Source organism: Protopterus annectens, chromosome 4.part0 (assembly GCF_019279795.1).
Source record: "Protopterus annectens isolate FY-2018-M chromosome 4.part0, PAN1.0, whole genome shotgun sequence".
NCBI classification, from domain to species: domain Eukaryota; kingdom Metazoa; phylum Chordata; order Ceratodontiformes; family Protopteridae; genus Protopterus; species Protopterus annectens.
Genome location: NC_056733.1, coordinates 1,476,866,918 through 1,476,883,908, shown reverse-complemented (window position 1 = coordinate 1,476,883,908; position 16,991 = coordinate 1,476,866,918). Strand labels below are relative to the sequence as shown.

Here is a 16,991-nt window from a genome sequence, read left to right as displayed (position 1 = left end):
GTTTTTAATGAATATTACTTCCAGTTGATGCATTTGTTCATACTAGATAATGCTGTAACACCACTTTATTAGTCAGAAGACACGTATGTGTTTTATATAGAGAATAGTGGAATAACAAATTGAAAACATATACAGTTTCATTAAGATAACATACTTCTGAATACAATGTAGACATTAGTAGTCTGCTTTATAATTCAGCCTTATTAGATAATGAATATCAATGTAAATAGCAAAAATTTATGCAGGCTTCCAGTCTGTGTGAGAGATTTCATGTGAATTTGTAATCAATTATAAGGTTTTTGCACTGAATGTGGTGGAAACATAAGTAATTTACACAGGCATAAATCACACATAGTTTATCTACAGAAAACTCATTTACTGAATAAAGATTTAAACAGTAAAAGCTGCGGTGGTGCAGCGGTAGCGTTGTTGCCTCACAGCAAGAGGTTCTCCTTTTCGATTTTTGGCTGGAGTGCCTTCTGTGTGGAGTCTGCATGTCCTCCCCTCAGTAGAGTGGCATTCGAAAGACATACGTAAATGGGCGTGCCTTCGTTGAAGGTTGGGCATCGGGCTGGCAACTCGGCACCATAAAAATCTACTGCCACTCATTTAGCGGACCAGAGTTCCAATGTGGCGACCCCTAACCAGGAAACGCCGAAAAGACAAACATTGTTAAAAGATTCTTCAGTTTTAATTGGATCTCAGTTTGGTTCAAAAAGAAGAGGTGTTCTTATTCTCTGCAAAAAATAAATAAATAAATAAATAAATAAATAAATAAATAAATAAAAAGCAAAACAAAAAGTCAGGTCTACCTGAATTAGTGGATTCCTATTTTGACAAGAATGGTATGCTGGGATTGGTGGTAATAGAAACTGATAAAAATATATTATACCCTTATAAATACCTACTGGATCCCTGGGACTGCTTCTAAAAGAGTTAAGAAATACTTAGATATTATAACACTATACTCTAAAGGAGAAATGTTGATAACTGGTGATTTTTAATTGCATCCTATCAAAGACACTACAAATGTTAAACAAATCAAGCTATTTTCAGCAGCGAAACATTTAAATCATTATATTAATACAATGGACATTTTATTTACTTTATTTAACATTTGTTTACCGGGAAAGTCTAACTTGGAAAAAGCCAATTTTCAGCAGAGGTCCAGGGAGAAATGCTCTAGACACACGTTTTTTTAATGTGGGATGAAACCAGAGCACCCGGAGTAAATCCACATGAACTCAGACAGGGCATGCAGACTCTGCAAATAAGGCACTCCAACTGAGAACAGAACCAGAAAACCTCTTGCTATGAGGTGACAATGCAAACCGCTATACCACAGTGCCTTCCATCTATATGAGAGATATAGCAGATTTAAAACTAGATGGTTCTTTAAAATATACTCACTATTCTTATAGATTTGGGAATCAAACCAATATTGATAAAGTATTGGCAACCAATGCATTATACATCAAAAATAGAGGAGGTACTAATAGTTTCATATTCCTTATCTGACCACAATGCTATTACATTTAAATTAACTTTAAGTCCAAACAATTTAATTTCTTGCCAAAGACTACCGGCATATACAACAAAAATAAAAGGCTTTAATGGATGATTATTAAGGGAGAGAAATCAATTTATGGAATTTAACAATAAATGTGAGGTCAGTGATGTCATGTTATGGGACATGTTAAAAGCTTACTTATATGGTAATGTAAAGAACTGGCATATTTGTAAAAGAAAGGAATGAGATAAAGAGTTAAACGCTGTCCAAGCGGAAATTGATAAATTAAAATTAAACTTTAAACCCAATGATAAAGCTGCAAGCACACAGTTGAAAAATCTAAATCAGAAATACCTAGAAATCTTACATACGATTTCCATTAATCTAGAAAAAAAAAAGTACAGTCATATTCAATAAACTCCAGAGCTTTCACAGAATAGCTATTAGATTGAAAAAAAAATGAACAAAATAAACCATATTGAGGAGACTGTTTACAGAGAAGGGAATAAGACTATGAAAGCTACGATTCTGAAAGATATATTAAAATATTTTAGCAAATATTATTTAACGATTAATAAAAGAAAGTCAAACCTGAGTAACAGCAACATACTTGATAGTATTTTAAAAGAAAACATGCATAATGAACTATCAAAATCACAGAAAATCAAGACTGATAAGTCTTTTTCCTTTAAAAAAAATTAAACGACCAAATTAAAAATCTTAAAACTAATAAAGCACCAGGTATGGATGGGATAATCCCTGAGCTATATAAACTTTTACTGATCATGTTTTACAAATGTTATTAAATGCTTTTGAAGAAGTTAAAAGTATATCTAATATTCCCCCCGTCATGGAGATATTCTCCTATTACACCCATTTTAAAATCAGATCAGGACCCTGCTTCATGTTCTTATCAACATAGATCACTTTTAAATGTAAACTACAAGATTTCCATGTCTACATTAGCAAAAAGATTAAATCAAATGCTCATTGGCTTACTAAATGGAGATCATACTGGGTTTATAGTTAATAGAAAAGTTCAAGACAATATGACTCTTTTTCTTTAACTGATATGGCAAACAAAAATAAAAAAGAGTCATTATAATAAGCTTAGATATGGATAAACTGAACTGGTCATACTTCATACTAAATGAATATAACTTTTGAAATGATTTTATAAAGTTAATTAAAACGCTGTATTATAATAACTGCTTTTGTTAAAATAGGCTCCTTTATATCTAGACCATTTGATATCTTAATAGGTACCAAACAGGGATGCCCTTATCCCATTTGCTATTTGCACTTATTACAGAGCCATCTGCTAACTATACAAGATCCAACATAAATATTAAAGGTTTTAAAATAAATGAAAACATTTCTTCTAAAATTCAACTTTTTGCTGATAACATTCTGCTCACTAGTGGTAATACTGTACTCTTGTTTGATTATATAGTTAGCTCTATGCGATTTTCAAAAGATTTCAGGTCTGAAATTTAACCACAATAAAACAAACACCTTCCTTATAAACAAAGAGATATCCACTAAATTAAACTCTTACAAAAAATTTGGCAGGGACAATTTACAGTTAAAATTCTTAGGAATTGATATTGAGAATAATAATAAAAAAAAATTAGTTAACTACTAAAACCCAGCTGATACACTATCCAAATTAACAGACAATTAGAATAAAATATTTTTCACATTTGAGGACAGACTTACTTTTATCAAAACAACAGTCTAACCAAAAAGCTTATTTTTAATCAGTCATTAATTCTTCTCTCTTCTAAAAAAAAGTTAAAAAAAAAAAAACTATTTTACTAAAGTTCTTATGGTATCCCAAAAAAAAAAGCAAGGATCTCCTAAGACTGGCACATAAAAAGATGGGAGGGGGGAGGCAATGGTTTCCCCAATATTGACTTACATTTTAAATCTGTAATTATTAAATTAATACTCCAGTGGCTTGACTTCCTCTTATGCTCCTGTTGGAAATCAATACATGAAAATATACTAATAGATAATAAGTCTATAAGAAACATATACAGACTTAGACATCAAAACTTTTTTTGGTTTTAAAAGAATATATATTAAATGAAAACCATATGTTTTCTCACTACCCTTTCATATATCAAGTTCTATTAATATTCAAAAATTATGAATTTGAATTATCTAATCAAAGATCAATTATTATTTCCAACAGCTTTCACAAATGGAAGCTTAACATATTTTAATACAAGGAACATGTTTGCCTTGAAGTATAGTTAATTTAAATTATTGGCATCAATTTCTGAATGGGAATAAAATACACTCAGCTGATTATCTGATTGCTAGATACAGTCTGGAAAATAGTAGTTTGTAAGATTTGCAAACATGTAAGGAATATTTTCAAGACAAAATTAAAATAGCATTAGACATACAAATTAAAATTACTCCAAAAAACCTAGACTTCTTTTCTAATATAAATAATAATCCATATAAAGGTAGATCATACTTGTCAGTCATACTGTCATACTGGAATTACTCAACAAAAATAAACTATCCTTAAAATCTGCAGAAAAATCGATGTCCTCTCCATACTAGAAGACTTGTACATGGAAATTTTTTTACACAGAGTTTTTGCAATACCTCACAAAATTGCTGTTATATATAAATCAGAAAAAATGAAATGCTGGAGATGCAATGAAGCCCCCTTGATGCAGATTTGGTTCATATAATCATAGAATGCAAAATAGTGTCATCTTTCTGGCCTGATTTTATAAGCTTTTGCCAAGCATTGTGGCCAGACCATTGAGCTATTATAGATTTCCTGATTTTGTTCAATGCTCCAATCCCATATATTACTCTAGTATTGCAAATACCTCTTTTTGGTCTGTCCTAGCTATTAATAGGAACGTTACAACTAAATCTGGAAATGCAAAACTACTCTCTCCTTTACTAGTGAATTTTTCCATTTAGCCAAATCTGTTTGTAAAAATGAATTATCGACCATAAAAATGAGAACTAGAAATGTAACTCATCAATATATAGGCTGGCAGAAATTTAATGATCTATTAGAAAAGTGCTAATGGTTTCATGTATAGATTTCTTGTCTTGGACTTGTGTGTATAGTTTTGCTTTATTTTGTTTCAAATTGTTTATTTACTGTTGGACTATGTAAAACCAAATAAAAACCTAAAAAAAAAATAAATAAAAAGGAACTTGGAAAGTACAGTCAGTCATCATCCCTTACATCTAAGCAAATTCTGAGACTTACTGTAGTCTCTTTTCATTACCTTGCCAAAAATTATACCTCAGTTTTTCAGCAAAAGTTTTAACCTCACACTATAAAATAACATTTTCCTTCACAGAGTTAGTGGCACTCTTGTAACAGATATATGACAATTGAATCCCACTAAAAGTTAAAATTAAATGAAGTTTGATGAAATTTCAAAATAAATTATTAAAATGAAGTTCATATGAAACTTCAAAAGAAATTACTAAAATATACTAAAACTTGTGCTAAATTTTCTGAGCTCTATCAGTTGTAACACGCTAACTGCGTACATTACGACTATTCTCAGCAAAAAAAGTAGTGATACTTTCACTTGTAATAGGATTTTTAATTGAAAAATAATATCACATCTACCACTAGAAACCAACAAACTGTAATGTTAAAATGTAATACAGAAGCTACATTCTGTTTCTTATCTACACACATGATCATTAAGTAAATATCAAGACATTTTTTTCTGCTTCCTTTTACCCCTATTCTCCTAATCACTATACCTCAATCTTGGCAACTGACCTATTCATTCCTTAATCACTGAGGAAGATTTGACAGAGGGGCCATCATTTATGCAGCTATCTAAGGAACTCTGAGATTTTTCCATTTAGCTGTATGGCCCACCACACAAAACAGTATCCAGTGGGCTGTCAATATAGGATGTCCTTCACTTCCACAAGGCACGATGGCAGTAAGCAGCCCTGCCCACCAACTCTGAAGCATGAGATGAGACTTGACCCAGTATCAGCCACAGACATTTTCCTTCCCTTGTATAGCATCAGGACACACAGCCCTTCTCATCTCCTGATGGTCAAGCCCTTTCACTCCTTCTCCTTCCCTACCTGACTCAAGTACTGGAGACTAGTTATCTGGATCATGGTCAGGAGCTCAATCGCTCTGTGCCACAAGCCCAATCACTAAAGAAACTATCTTCTATCACAAGGCCATCTAGTGTCAGAAACAAACTTGTCTCCAGCTTCCGGATGTGCTACAAATAAAAATTCAGTACAGCATCTAAAAATATTTGATTCACATGTACACAGCAGAAGAGACAGGGGATATGCTAAGGTTGCACAAGATCACACAACATAAATGTGAACTGGTCATCTTGAACAGGAGGGAGAGACAGGTAAGGAGGGGGGCAGAGGCATCAGATGTACAAGAGTCAACTACCTTGATGTGTAAAAGTACATCTTTAAGGAGAAAATTATGGATTTTATGCAATGGATTGCCTGCAATGGTGGGTGACAAAAAGTCTGCAAAAGCAATCAAGAGTGCATGAGACAGGTGGAAAAAAGGTCATGGAAAGTCATGAATGGAGGACAGATTGGATGTTAAGTGCAATTACATGGCAGACTGCAAAAGTTCACAGTCTCATTTTACCATCAAGCAAATGTGAATTGAATTTCAGTGCTGACTGGATTATCCAAGAATGGATCCCTGTGGTACTACTCGGGTTATCCAAGAATGAACCTCTGTAGCACAATTCCTATAGCTTTCAGCATAACAGAAAGAAAATGTCCTACTTTGCTGGTGCATGTCCATTAAACAGGTAATTATTACACTATAGCAATGAATCCCTGCCAAGACCTTGATTACACAAGTCTTACAAGGTGCAGTAGGTGAAGGCCAAAGGGGGAGTAAATGGCTGCCAGGCAGAAAATAGCTGCCAAGTGGGTTTTTAATGAGGAATATGTCAAGCCAGCATACATCAGTTCACACAGAAAGGAAAGAACCAAGAGGACCCCCGCTGAAAAGTCGTCCTGGTAATGTTTTAAGACAACAAACAGAAAGTCTCCATTTGGAAACATGGGATTTTCTGGTATTGGTTCTTTCCTCCTGCAGGACCCTAAACATCATCAGAAAACTGGTGTTGGAAAGGAATCAAAACCCTATCACCCAAAGTGTCATTTGAAGACTGAACAGATAAGGGCGAAGGAGAAATCCTCCATTCTGTGTGAGAAGATCAATGCAGTGAGGTAACCTGTGATGACTGCTTCTGGACAAATGGAAAAAGGGAGAACCAGTGTTGTCTGGGCCAAAAGGGAGTCACCAACAAGATTTTTGGAGAGTCCTTCTCAATGCCGTGCAATATTCCCTTCAAGGAGAAAGGTATAGCATCCTTTCCAAGCCAAAGGACTTACAACTCTGAAACAGAACTGAGGAAGTTGCTTGTTCAGAAAAGAAGCAAAGATCCCTACTTGAGGATAACCTCACCGATGAACCATGTCCAGAAGCACATCACTGTGAAACATCCATTCATGATGCTGTGTCCTGAAACTGCTAATAAAATCTGCCAAGACTGAGCTCTGAAGGTATACAGACTGCCTGTAGGGCCACCTGCAGATTGATAGCTATTTCTTACTCTTGAAGGACTAATCTTCAAAGAAGGTAAAGACTTTTGCCCCTTTGTTGATGTACCACATGACTGTGATGTGTCTGTATAAACATTCAAGGGACTTTACACCCAGCCTGAGTGGAAAACTTGAAGGGCCAAAATGAGAGCCCTCATTTTCTTGACATTGATGTTACCCACTCTCTACTGAGGGGACCAAATCTCGGCACCTTCAGGATGCCTGAAGCGGCTCCCACCCCAGTTCTAAAGTGAGTGTGAGGAGTTCCTGGCATGGCTGAGGAGATTGGAAAAGAACACCTGGATTGAGAGATATCTGTTGAACCCAGCAGTGAAATTCCAGTTTGAGACAAGGGAGCAGAGGAACTAGATAGCCTAGCAGGTGTCAGTGTTGAAGCCACACTGATCTTAGGTACCACTGAAACTTCCTCATATGAAGCCTGGTTCAGGGAAGCATGGGAACGATAGAAGCCATGAACCCCACAGCCAGAGAAACTCCCTGGTCAGAAGAAAGGGCAGAGAAAGAAATTAATTTGTGATTGACAAAACCATGGAGGCAAGAAGAGAGGGTAGCACCAGAACAGTCTGGAACCTGCAGCCTTGAAAACTGTGACCCTGAGTTGGAGTCAGCATTGACTTCTGAAGGTTGACAGTGGATCCCAGACTATGCAACAGGAGATGGGGTAAACTGATGATCCTGCACCAGCTTGGATTTGGATGAGGCCTGAAGCAAGAGGTCATCCAGACAGGGAAATATCTGAAGCCTGGAAAAGGTGACTACTGGATCTAGGCATTTGATGAATACCTTTGGGGCTGTTGAAAACCGAAAGGGCAAAGCAGAGAACTGAAAATGAGAAGAAGAAATGGAGAAATGCAAACATTTTCTGAATGGAGGATGGACAGGAATATGAAGTTAGGCATCTTTAGATCCAGTGAAACTAGAAAGGCTTTGGGAAGCAACAGGAGAAACAGTGTCTGAATTAAAGCATTTGGAAGGATGGCACCATCAGAAAAGTGTTCAGAAATGAAAGATCCAGGACAGGTCTCCAAGGACACTCCTGTGGACCAGAAATATCCTAGAATAAAACCCTAAACCACGCTTGGCCTGTGGAACTGCTTGAATAGTACCCTCACCTAATAGACCCTGTAATACCCCTGGAAAATAAGGAAGATGTTCTGCAAGAGGTTGAGGCATACTGGAGATGGAAGGAAGGATTTTCCAGGCAATAAAGTAACCCTGCCAGATAATGCATAGAACCCAAGAGTCTGTGGTGATCCTTTGCCAAACTGGAAGACGCAAGAAAAGCCCGAGGGACACAGGAACATGGTCTAAAGAAAGGGATAGCAGAAAGTTAGATGCCTGCAGGCTTGTCAGGAAATGATTGTTAGGGGCCTAGGTAATTAAGTAAGCTTAGCATAAAAAACACACCTAGGAGCCTTCTTACCCTTGAAAGACTGTCTAGGCAGTCTACGCAAAAATGCAGTCGTTAGGATAGTTTCTATGAAATTTGGGACTGGGTGAGACAAAGATGTACTTAAACATCTTTCAGGACCTTACCTTGATCCTGCAAGGTCTTAAGAAGCTCTGTCATAGCAGTACCAAACAAATTTTGGTTATCCAGACGAACATCCTGAAGTTCTGTTTTGATATCATCTGGAAAGGCTTGAAGGCAAAGCCAGGAATAATGCCTTGTCACAGAGCCAGATGCAGCAGCCCTAGACGAGGCATCAGCTGCATCATACCTACTTTTTATAAAGTGATGGGCAACTTAAGAAGTGAAACCTAGTAAGGAGAGAGCTAAGGCCTTAACCCCAAAGTCAGGCATATCAGAAACCATCTTCCCAAGCTGGGATAGAAGAGGCAAAATATACTTTATCATACGGGTCTGGTAACTGACAGCCCAAAAAGCTAAAGTAGCAGAAGTGTACACTTGCTTACCAATCCTCCCTGTAACTCTACTGTCTTAATCCGAAGAAGGAGCTTGGAAGAGGTGCAACAGCCTAGAAGGCTTATCATTAGACACAGAAATCACTACTGCATCAGAAGGGCACTTGTACAAGAACATGAAGACATCTGGCACCTTAAAGAACTTGTCAGGTTTCTTAGGAGCTGGAGTTGGTAATCTGGTGCCAGGGAAGCAACAGAGAAAGTATCCAATACAGCGGCCAACACAGGTAAAAGGTTTAGGACAGTCGATCTGCAACAACTTGTAACACCTTTTCCAGACACCTGTGAGCAATCCCATTTGAAATGTTCCATCACACACAGGACACTGTCCCCACATGAAAGTTCCTCCAAAGGACAATCAGGACTGACAGATTTCTCCTCCTCCTGACTGATTAGTCTAAAAGAGACGGCAACTGAGAGGAGTAGGCTAAGGAGTCAGCATGAGAGTCAGAATCCTCACTCGAGGACTTGGGGTCTGTTCCCTTTTTGGGGGTAGAGGACCAAGGGAGGGGGTGCAGGAACCAAAACACACTGATGAGGCTTCAAAGCCATCAAGGCAGTGAACAAACCTTGAGTGAGGTCTTGCCATTCTCTCTATGGATCCCTGGTAGTTGACACCACGTTTAGATGTCAGTCATCTTTAAGGGGCCATCTGCCCTAATGAAACAGGTTGGTTCATACCCCTGCTTGGATTCAAATCAAGTTACCTGGCAAGTTATCCCTAACAAGGATCTGAGGAATCTCTTTGGGCATCCTAGGAGATAATCGGTCATGAATCCCCCTCAACATTCAGACCTCTGTAAGGCTTTTGAGGATGTGTGAGAAGCAGGTTCTGTGCTGGCCTCCAAGAAGGTCACAATGGAAGAAACTGATCATAATACCAGACTGTCTTCTGGGTTCTCACTCATCTCATGAGAGAGGTCTTGTGGAGGCTGGACAGCAGCAGGCTCAGGCCTAGGCTTCCTGTCCGCCTTCTTATATGGCGACTGCACCTCTGGGTGAGTGGATTATAGCATGGTCCATGGTACCTTGGACCAACAGCTTTAGATGCTGGTGCTCAAGATAAATGGAAAGGCAACAAAAACAACTATCTACAGTCTTGGGTACAAAAGCCTGAAAGATGGAACACTGAGTGTGATCACAAGACGCACCTAAGCAAAACAGGCACCTACAGCGGGAGTAGGTATCAGGAATCTGCCACCCACATTGTCATTTCCCATTCTAGGATGACATGTAACACTGAAAAGTAGAAGAAAAAGTAACCCTGAAGGGCTACTTATCTTAAAGACGCAGGCTTGGTATAACCAAGTGAAGGGCATTCAGACCAATGTATGTCAATGGCATTCAGACTGGTGGCAATGAAATTCTGGGTAGGGGCAATCATACATTATCTTTATGTCTTACACTTGTGCAGGGAGCATACAGCTGTTGTACAATCCTCCTAGGTAATTAAGACTTTGGTTTACTAACCGACCGTTGGGCAACCCTTGTCAGGGTATCCCAGAAGTGATGAATACTGCAACAGTGACATGAAAGGCCATAAATTACTCCAAATTAGTTTAGCTAAGTGTCATACAGTTTAAACAGAAATAAATTAAAAAATAAATATATATTTGCATATATTACAATTCAATTACTGCATTGCTCCATGCTTATTTATTTTCAGAGTAACCAAACTAATCCTTGCAATCTTTTCTGGCTATAACTGGAGCATCAGGAGCAGGATCCAGGTCCATATGTGGACAATATGGGGTAGCCAATTAGTCAGCATGTCTCTGAAGGTGGGAAGAAAATGGAAGGATCAAATCCCAGAACACATGGGAGGAACATACAAGCTACCAAGACAATGACAAGTATAGTTGTGTTACTCTTACCATACTGTTGCAGTACTAATCCTTGGGTCTTCTTGCCATGTGGAAGCTCATGCCAAGTTGAATTCCCAGAGTCTCTGAATCATCCCCAGCTGACAGACATACAAGAACTGATGTCCAGATGTCAGGGTATAAGACTGACATCCATTGGTGCCATCTTCATGTCTTTCTAGGCTGCGGAAGTCAGTCTGCTGCCTGATGGCAGCATGACCCTCCCAGTTGTCTACCCACCCAGTTGTCTAAATCCTGTGACACAGTGACTGTGGACTAAGAGGAAGGGGGTACAGGAAGGGTTATTATAGGTTTAGGGTACCCACCCCAACCCCCTGCTAATGGGGACCAAGCAGACAGAGAGGAAGGAGGGCATGAGCTGGTACTGCAACACTAATCTACTTGAACATCTACAATTACAGTAACTTTAACTGTGTTCTTCGCAATCAGTGCTGCATTACTAATCCTTGGGAGGACTCTCAAAGCTACAGATTGGGTGGCTGGCTGTCCAAGGGCCTCTAGGATAGGAGATTCTGTAGAACAGCAGTACCACAACCTATCATAATCCTGGATGCAATGCCTAAATGTCAGTGCTTGGTAAACTGTGGACAGAAGACCAAACCAAATGGTCATTTCCAAGTTGGCATGACTGGGGACACCTTTTAGGAAAGGCAGTGGTGACCGCTCTGTGTCTCGTGGAATGTGCCTTGACAAATGTTGGTAGATACTTTCCATGAGGAGTATAGCAAAAAAAATAACACAATTAGCTATCCATTTTGAAACAGTCTGTGTGGAGACATGCCTGCCTTCTTCTTCTTCTGCAAAGACTGCCAAAAGTTGATCAGCTCTGTTTGCGGATTGTCTCCTGCTACAGTACTACTAGATCAGTCAGTACACATCCAGCAAATGCAGGATTTGTTCAGCTTTAAGAATTAGCGAAAAAAACTGGCAGATGTATAGCTTAGTTTAAAGAGAACTCTGACACTACTTTGGGCATAAATGAAGGATTAGTTTGGAGGGTAACTGTAACCTTATGTAATACGATGAAGGGTTCTTCACATATCAGGGCTTACAGTTCTGAGACACACCTGGTTGAGGTAACTGCCATTAGCAGTGTGTTCTTCCATGTGAGCATCTTTAATGGGGACTGATGCAGCTGGCTCAAAAGGTGGCAATGATCAAAGGAATTCTGATACTAACCTGTTCTTTAGTGTGTTAGCCAAGCCCCATTTTTGTCAGGGTGAAGAGTTTTTGGGCAAATTATTGGCATTAGAAACAAAATTAATAATTAATTTTGGAGCCTTACAGCCACAGGGTTAAATCAAGAAGTGAATTTAAATGTAATTTACATGTTATTAAATGTTATTTAATTATTGTCTGCAAAAGGCATTGAGTAATTCTGCATTTATATGCTGTTTTTAGGGCTTGAGATGTTGCTTTAATTATTCCTGTTACTTCAACTAGTCCTGTTGAGGCATAATTCTTAACTGAATTTAAGTAATTGTATGAAAGCAAAGCCATGTGGTGGAATTGTCATTCCTTTGAAGGTGAAAGCCGAGGTACCGGCTGCACCAGTAAACTCGTTCATTTTACTCCAGTGTGTTTCATGTTTTTCTTTGGTTGTGGTCTACTGTTTTTGCATCAAACGGTAGCAGAGTAAGCTTTTCCAACACATGTTCAGGTCACAAGAGTATACAGGATCTCTCCTAAGTGGTATGAGGCATTTTCCCCTTTAAGAAACTGTTTCAAATTTGGGTGAGAATAGATGGTCAGCAAACAAGGTATGGAGGCAAAAACTGTGGATGCATGCACCTTAATACTTGAATAAGAAAGGCCCTGCTTAAATAATTCTGAAAGGTATACTAGTGCTAAGTGGTGTCATACCTTTGGCCTGGCACCAAACAGAAGACCTTTTCCACTTTGATAAGTATGATTTTCTAATAGCTGGCATCCTTTCTTTCAGTAGAATAAGAAGCAATGTTTGGTGTTACAATCCAATCCCCAAGGCTGTTAAGAGTGTGCTCAGGCATGGGTGAACGACAGACCCCTTCTTTTGGGTGAGATCATCTGTTACCACAAGAGGAGTAGAGTATCTCCTCTCGCTAATGGTCAACAGAAGGGAGAACCAGTGCTGGCTTAACCAGAAGGGATCTATGACTGTCATGCTCAGCCTCTCTGTCCTCACTTTCAGCATTATCCCAGGGATTAGGGGTAATGGAGGGAAGGCATGCAAGAAGAGTTCTGTCCATTTGAAGAAGGCACCCAGTCTCCATGACTGATGGGGTTTGTGAGAGAACTGTTGTAACTGTTCAGAGAACAAGCAAAGAAATCTATAGTGGGGGGTTTCCATTTATGGGTCAGGTCCAGGAATCTCTCTCTCTCTCTCTCCATCATCCATTTGTTGAGGTCCAGAAAGTGTCTGCTCAGATATAACCTGCTATGATTTTGTTCTGGCCCAGGATGTTATTAATGTCAGCTGAAGTTTTTGTAATAGAAGCCATACCTTTATTGCTAAACTGCACAGAGGTATGAATGAGTTCCCCTTTGTTTGTTTATATAACACATTGCTGTGGTGCTCTGTCCAAATCTTCAGTGTTCCTGGGGTCATGTAGCTTTGGAAGGCTTTTACTGGAAGAAACACTGCCAGGATTTCTTTTTAGTTTATGTGCAGCTGCCTTTGTTCTAGTGTTCAAATTCTCTGCACCTTCAGCTGTCCTAAGTGTGCTTCATAGGCTGTCTGAGGTAACAGTTTTGCTTGCCTCAGAAGCTTGCCCCTGTGTTCTGTAACATGATCTTTTTCCACAAAATTATTTCCTTTTTCTGGTGAAGAAAAGAGGAAACTGGGTTTCTAAAGGTCATGAGTGCTGTTCCTATGTGTTTTACAAACTACTGGGGTTTCCTCATGCACAATTTTGCAAGGGCTATTAAGATGCAAGATGCCATGGACCCATTGCCCTTAGGAACTCCTTTACTGTCACTGTCTGCTTTAATGACCTTACCTTGGGGTAAGAAGTCTTTGTTGCACTGTGCATATCAAGGTGCTAAGAAACAGTTTTTGTATGTGGCCGTAGCTATGACTTGTGGAGGTTCAGGTTGAAACCTACCATGTGGAGGCAATCGTGGTGATTTGCAAAGCTGTCTGAAGTTCCAGGGTAGCTTTCCCCCTGGATCAGGCATTCATCCAGGTAAGGGTAAATGTGAACTCCTAGAGTTCTGTGATGGGCTATAATAGATTCTAGACATTTGAGGAATACTCTGGGGGAAGTAGATAGGCCAAATGGTAAAGCATAGAATTGAAAGTGTAATCCTTCTGCCAGGAAAATATATTTCCTGTGTTCATCTGCTGTAGGAGCATGAAGGTAGTGTCTTTCAGGTTATGGGTCATAATATAGGCTCCTTGGAAAATCATGGGAAGTAGTTTTTGCAAGGTTAGCATTTTGAACTTTGGTATGTGAAGGAACCTGTTTAGCTTTGACTAGAATATGATTGGTCTCCAGGTCTCCAACTTTTTTGGGACCAGGAACATTCTTGAGTAAAACTCTGTGCTGCCTTCTCTTGCATGGACAGGTATAACAGACCCTTGTAAAAGAAACTGTGGTAGAACTGGCAGAAGTCATCCTTCTTGATCTTTCGAGGGCTTTGGAATTCCCAAAAAGTTTTTTTTCTCTCTGAGCTGAATAAAATGGTCCTTTTCTATGACATATCCCACTGGTCCCTGTCAAAGACTTCCCACTGTTGCAGGAAGGATGACAGTCTCCCTGACATGGGGAGGTACTGTGGAGAGTCACAGCTGCTATCTAGGGGGCATTAGATTCTTGAATCCCCCAGGTCTAGTATTTTATGCAGCTTGCCACTTTTAGCTCTGTCTTGGTGTCTTGCCTAGGGGAGGCCACCCCTAGGAAGTGGCCAAGACATAGAACAATTCCTGTTGTATCTAGGTGTGGAAGATGAATAGGATTCTTTAAAGGCTTTAATTTATTTCCCTTTCTTATCTAGTTTCTCAATTTTATTGGCTGGGGTACCAAAGAGGAACTTCTTTTCCAGTGGGGCATCAAGGAGTTCTACCTTCACCTGGTCTGAGAAGGTGTGTCCTCAAGCCAGGCGTGTCTTTGGGTGACAGTCCATGTAGCAGCTGCTCTACATGATGAATCTAATGCATCACAGCCATATTTCAGTAAGTGTCTGGACACCTGGAGGGCTGATCTAGTTGTCTCCTGTAGATCACTCTGCCTTATCAAAATGCTTTTCCTGTAAAGACTCCACATAATTTAACATATGGAGTTGCCAGTTAAGAGCCCTCCCAGCCAGTGCAGCTGAAGTTCAAGTCTTTTTACTAAATCTATCAAGCATTGTTTTTTTTTCTTTCATTTGGTAAAGAATTTAAGGCTGCACCCTTGGGGACATTCTTGGCACATTCTACAGACACTACCAAGGGATCTACCTGTGTGTTCTTGAACAGGTGCTTGTGGGTCTCAAGCATTTATAGAAGTGATCTAGGTTCCTAGGAGCAGGAGGAAGGGAACCAAGCTGCAAAGAGATGTCCTCAAAGACATTACCCAGAACCATGGGCACAGGTGGAATGGCTAAATGTCTGGGTGATGGCAGGCTCAGAAGCTTTCTATAGTGAGTCTGGGCCTTAGAAAACTCTTTGCCCTCCCAGCTAAATTCCTACTTCATTTTGTGCAGATTTTCCCCAAAGAATAAGTCCTTGGGTGAGAGCAGAGAAAAAGGTGTCATCGGAATCAGAGTTTGGGTATGGTTGAAGAGGGAGATGTTCTGCATAAGACAGTTTTCCCTCATTTTTTAGATTCTGAAGAGTCTGAATCCTCTTGGGGAGAGATATCTCTCTGCTTTACCTGGAGAAGCTCCTGGAACTGGCACCTTTAGCTGGCTGGAACTCTGGGCTCCATGAAATCCTGGGCCAGATTAACCAGGTCCTCAACACCAACCTGGGTAGAGTTTGCCAAAGACTGGGGCAGCATGGGTTGGGGAAAGCTGGTGGGCTTCTTGGGTTTGGGTGTCTGGGATTTTGGGTTCAAGGCATCAGGACACAAATGGGTGGCCATGACCTCAATCCAGTTCCCTGGTTATTTCTTCACATGCCACTACTAAGGGAATACCACCCTCTCCCTCATAAACAAGCACTTGGGCAATGGAAACAGAAGCCTGCAACCTGACTGATGGTGTGGAACATGTCACTGTGTGTGGCCCCCAGACATGTCAGCCTCCTGAGGGGTCATGTTAAAGGGTACACCTTGGTAATAGTTGGTCCAAGAGGCTGCAAATCACCTTGCTCGAGTTGTCAATGGAAAACTTTTCCAGGAAGGCAGAAGACAAGTTGCCATCCACAACTTTGTTCTCCTTCAGCTTCGTATCCTTACATTTCTTAGGGAGGGAACCAGCTGATGCCAAGGAAGGTGATGAGGTTGCTGGCAGCATGTCTGAAGACTCCATGTGGACTGCAAGAACATCAGCCCTATGTTTCACAGTTTTGGAACGAAACGTAACACAATACTGACAACTAGAAATATTCTATACAGACCCCAACTAAAATAAAGAATATTAATATAAATCCTTAAATAGGATTTGCTTCCCACACTTTAAGCAATTGTTTGTTTCCAAACATTAAATAGAAGGAAACTTTCCCAATGCTGCACTTATCTGATTGTAGATTGGAGAGCACTCTGAAAAACAAGCCGAACAATTGACTGAGCATCAGAAACACACATCAGACTGTACGTCTAGAAAGAACTGAAGATGGAGCCAATAGATTCTTTTTTTGTATCAGGATGTTAGTCCTCTTTTGTCTGTTGACTGGGAATGATGCAAAAACTCTAGGAATTGGGCCAGTCACAAGCTACTGCATGGCAGAAAGACCCAAGGATGAGTACTACAACACTGACTATGAAGAACATCTAAATTTCAAACTCCAAACCCTGAAAGTGTAAGTTAGCATACTTAATACTGTGAAATTATATCAAATCTGGTGTAATCCACCTCTAAACATGGAGAAACCTGGAATCTAGGACAGCAAAAATAATGTCAGGGAGGCCCCAAAA

At 39.6% G+C, this 16,991-nt stretch overlaps 1 protein-coding gene across 1 annotated transcript in view; it reads right to left on the bottom strand.

The window, feature by feature from the left end:
- The window catches only part of DBN1 (drebrin 1), a 1,456,369-nt gene that overhangs the window by 74,372 nt on the left and 1,365,006 nt on the right, over window positions 1-16,991 (bottom strand). The window lies entirely within an intron of this gene.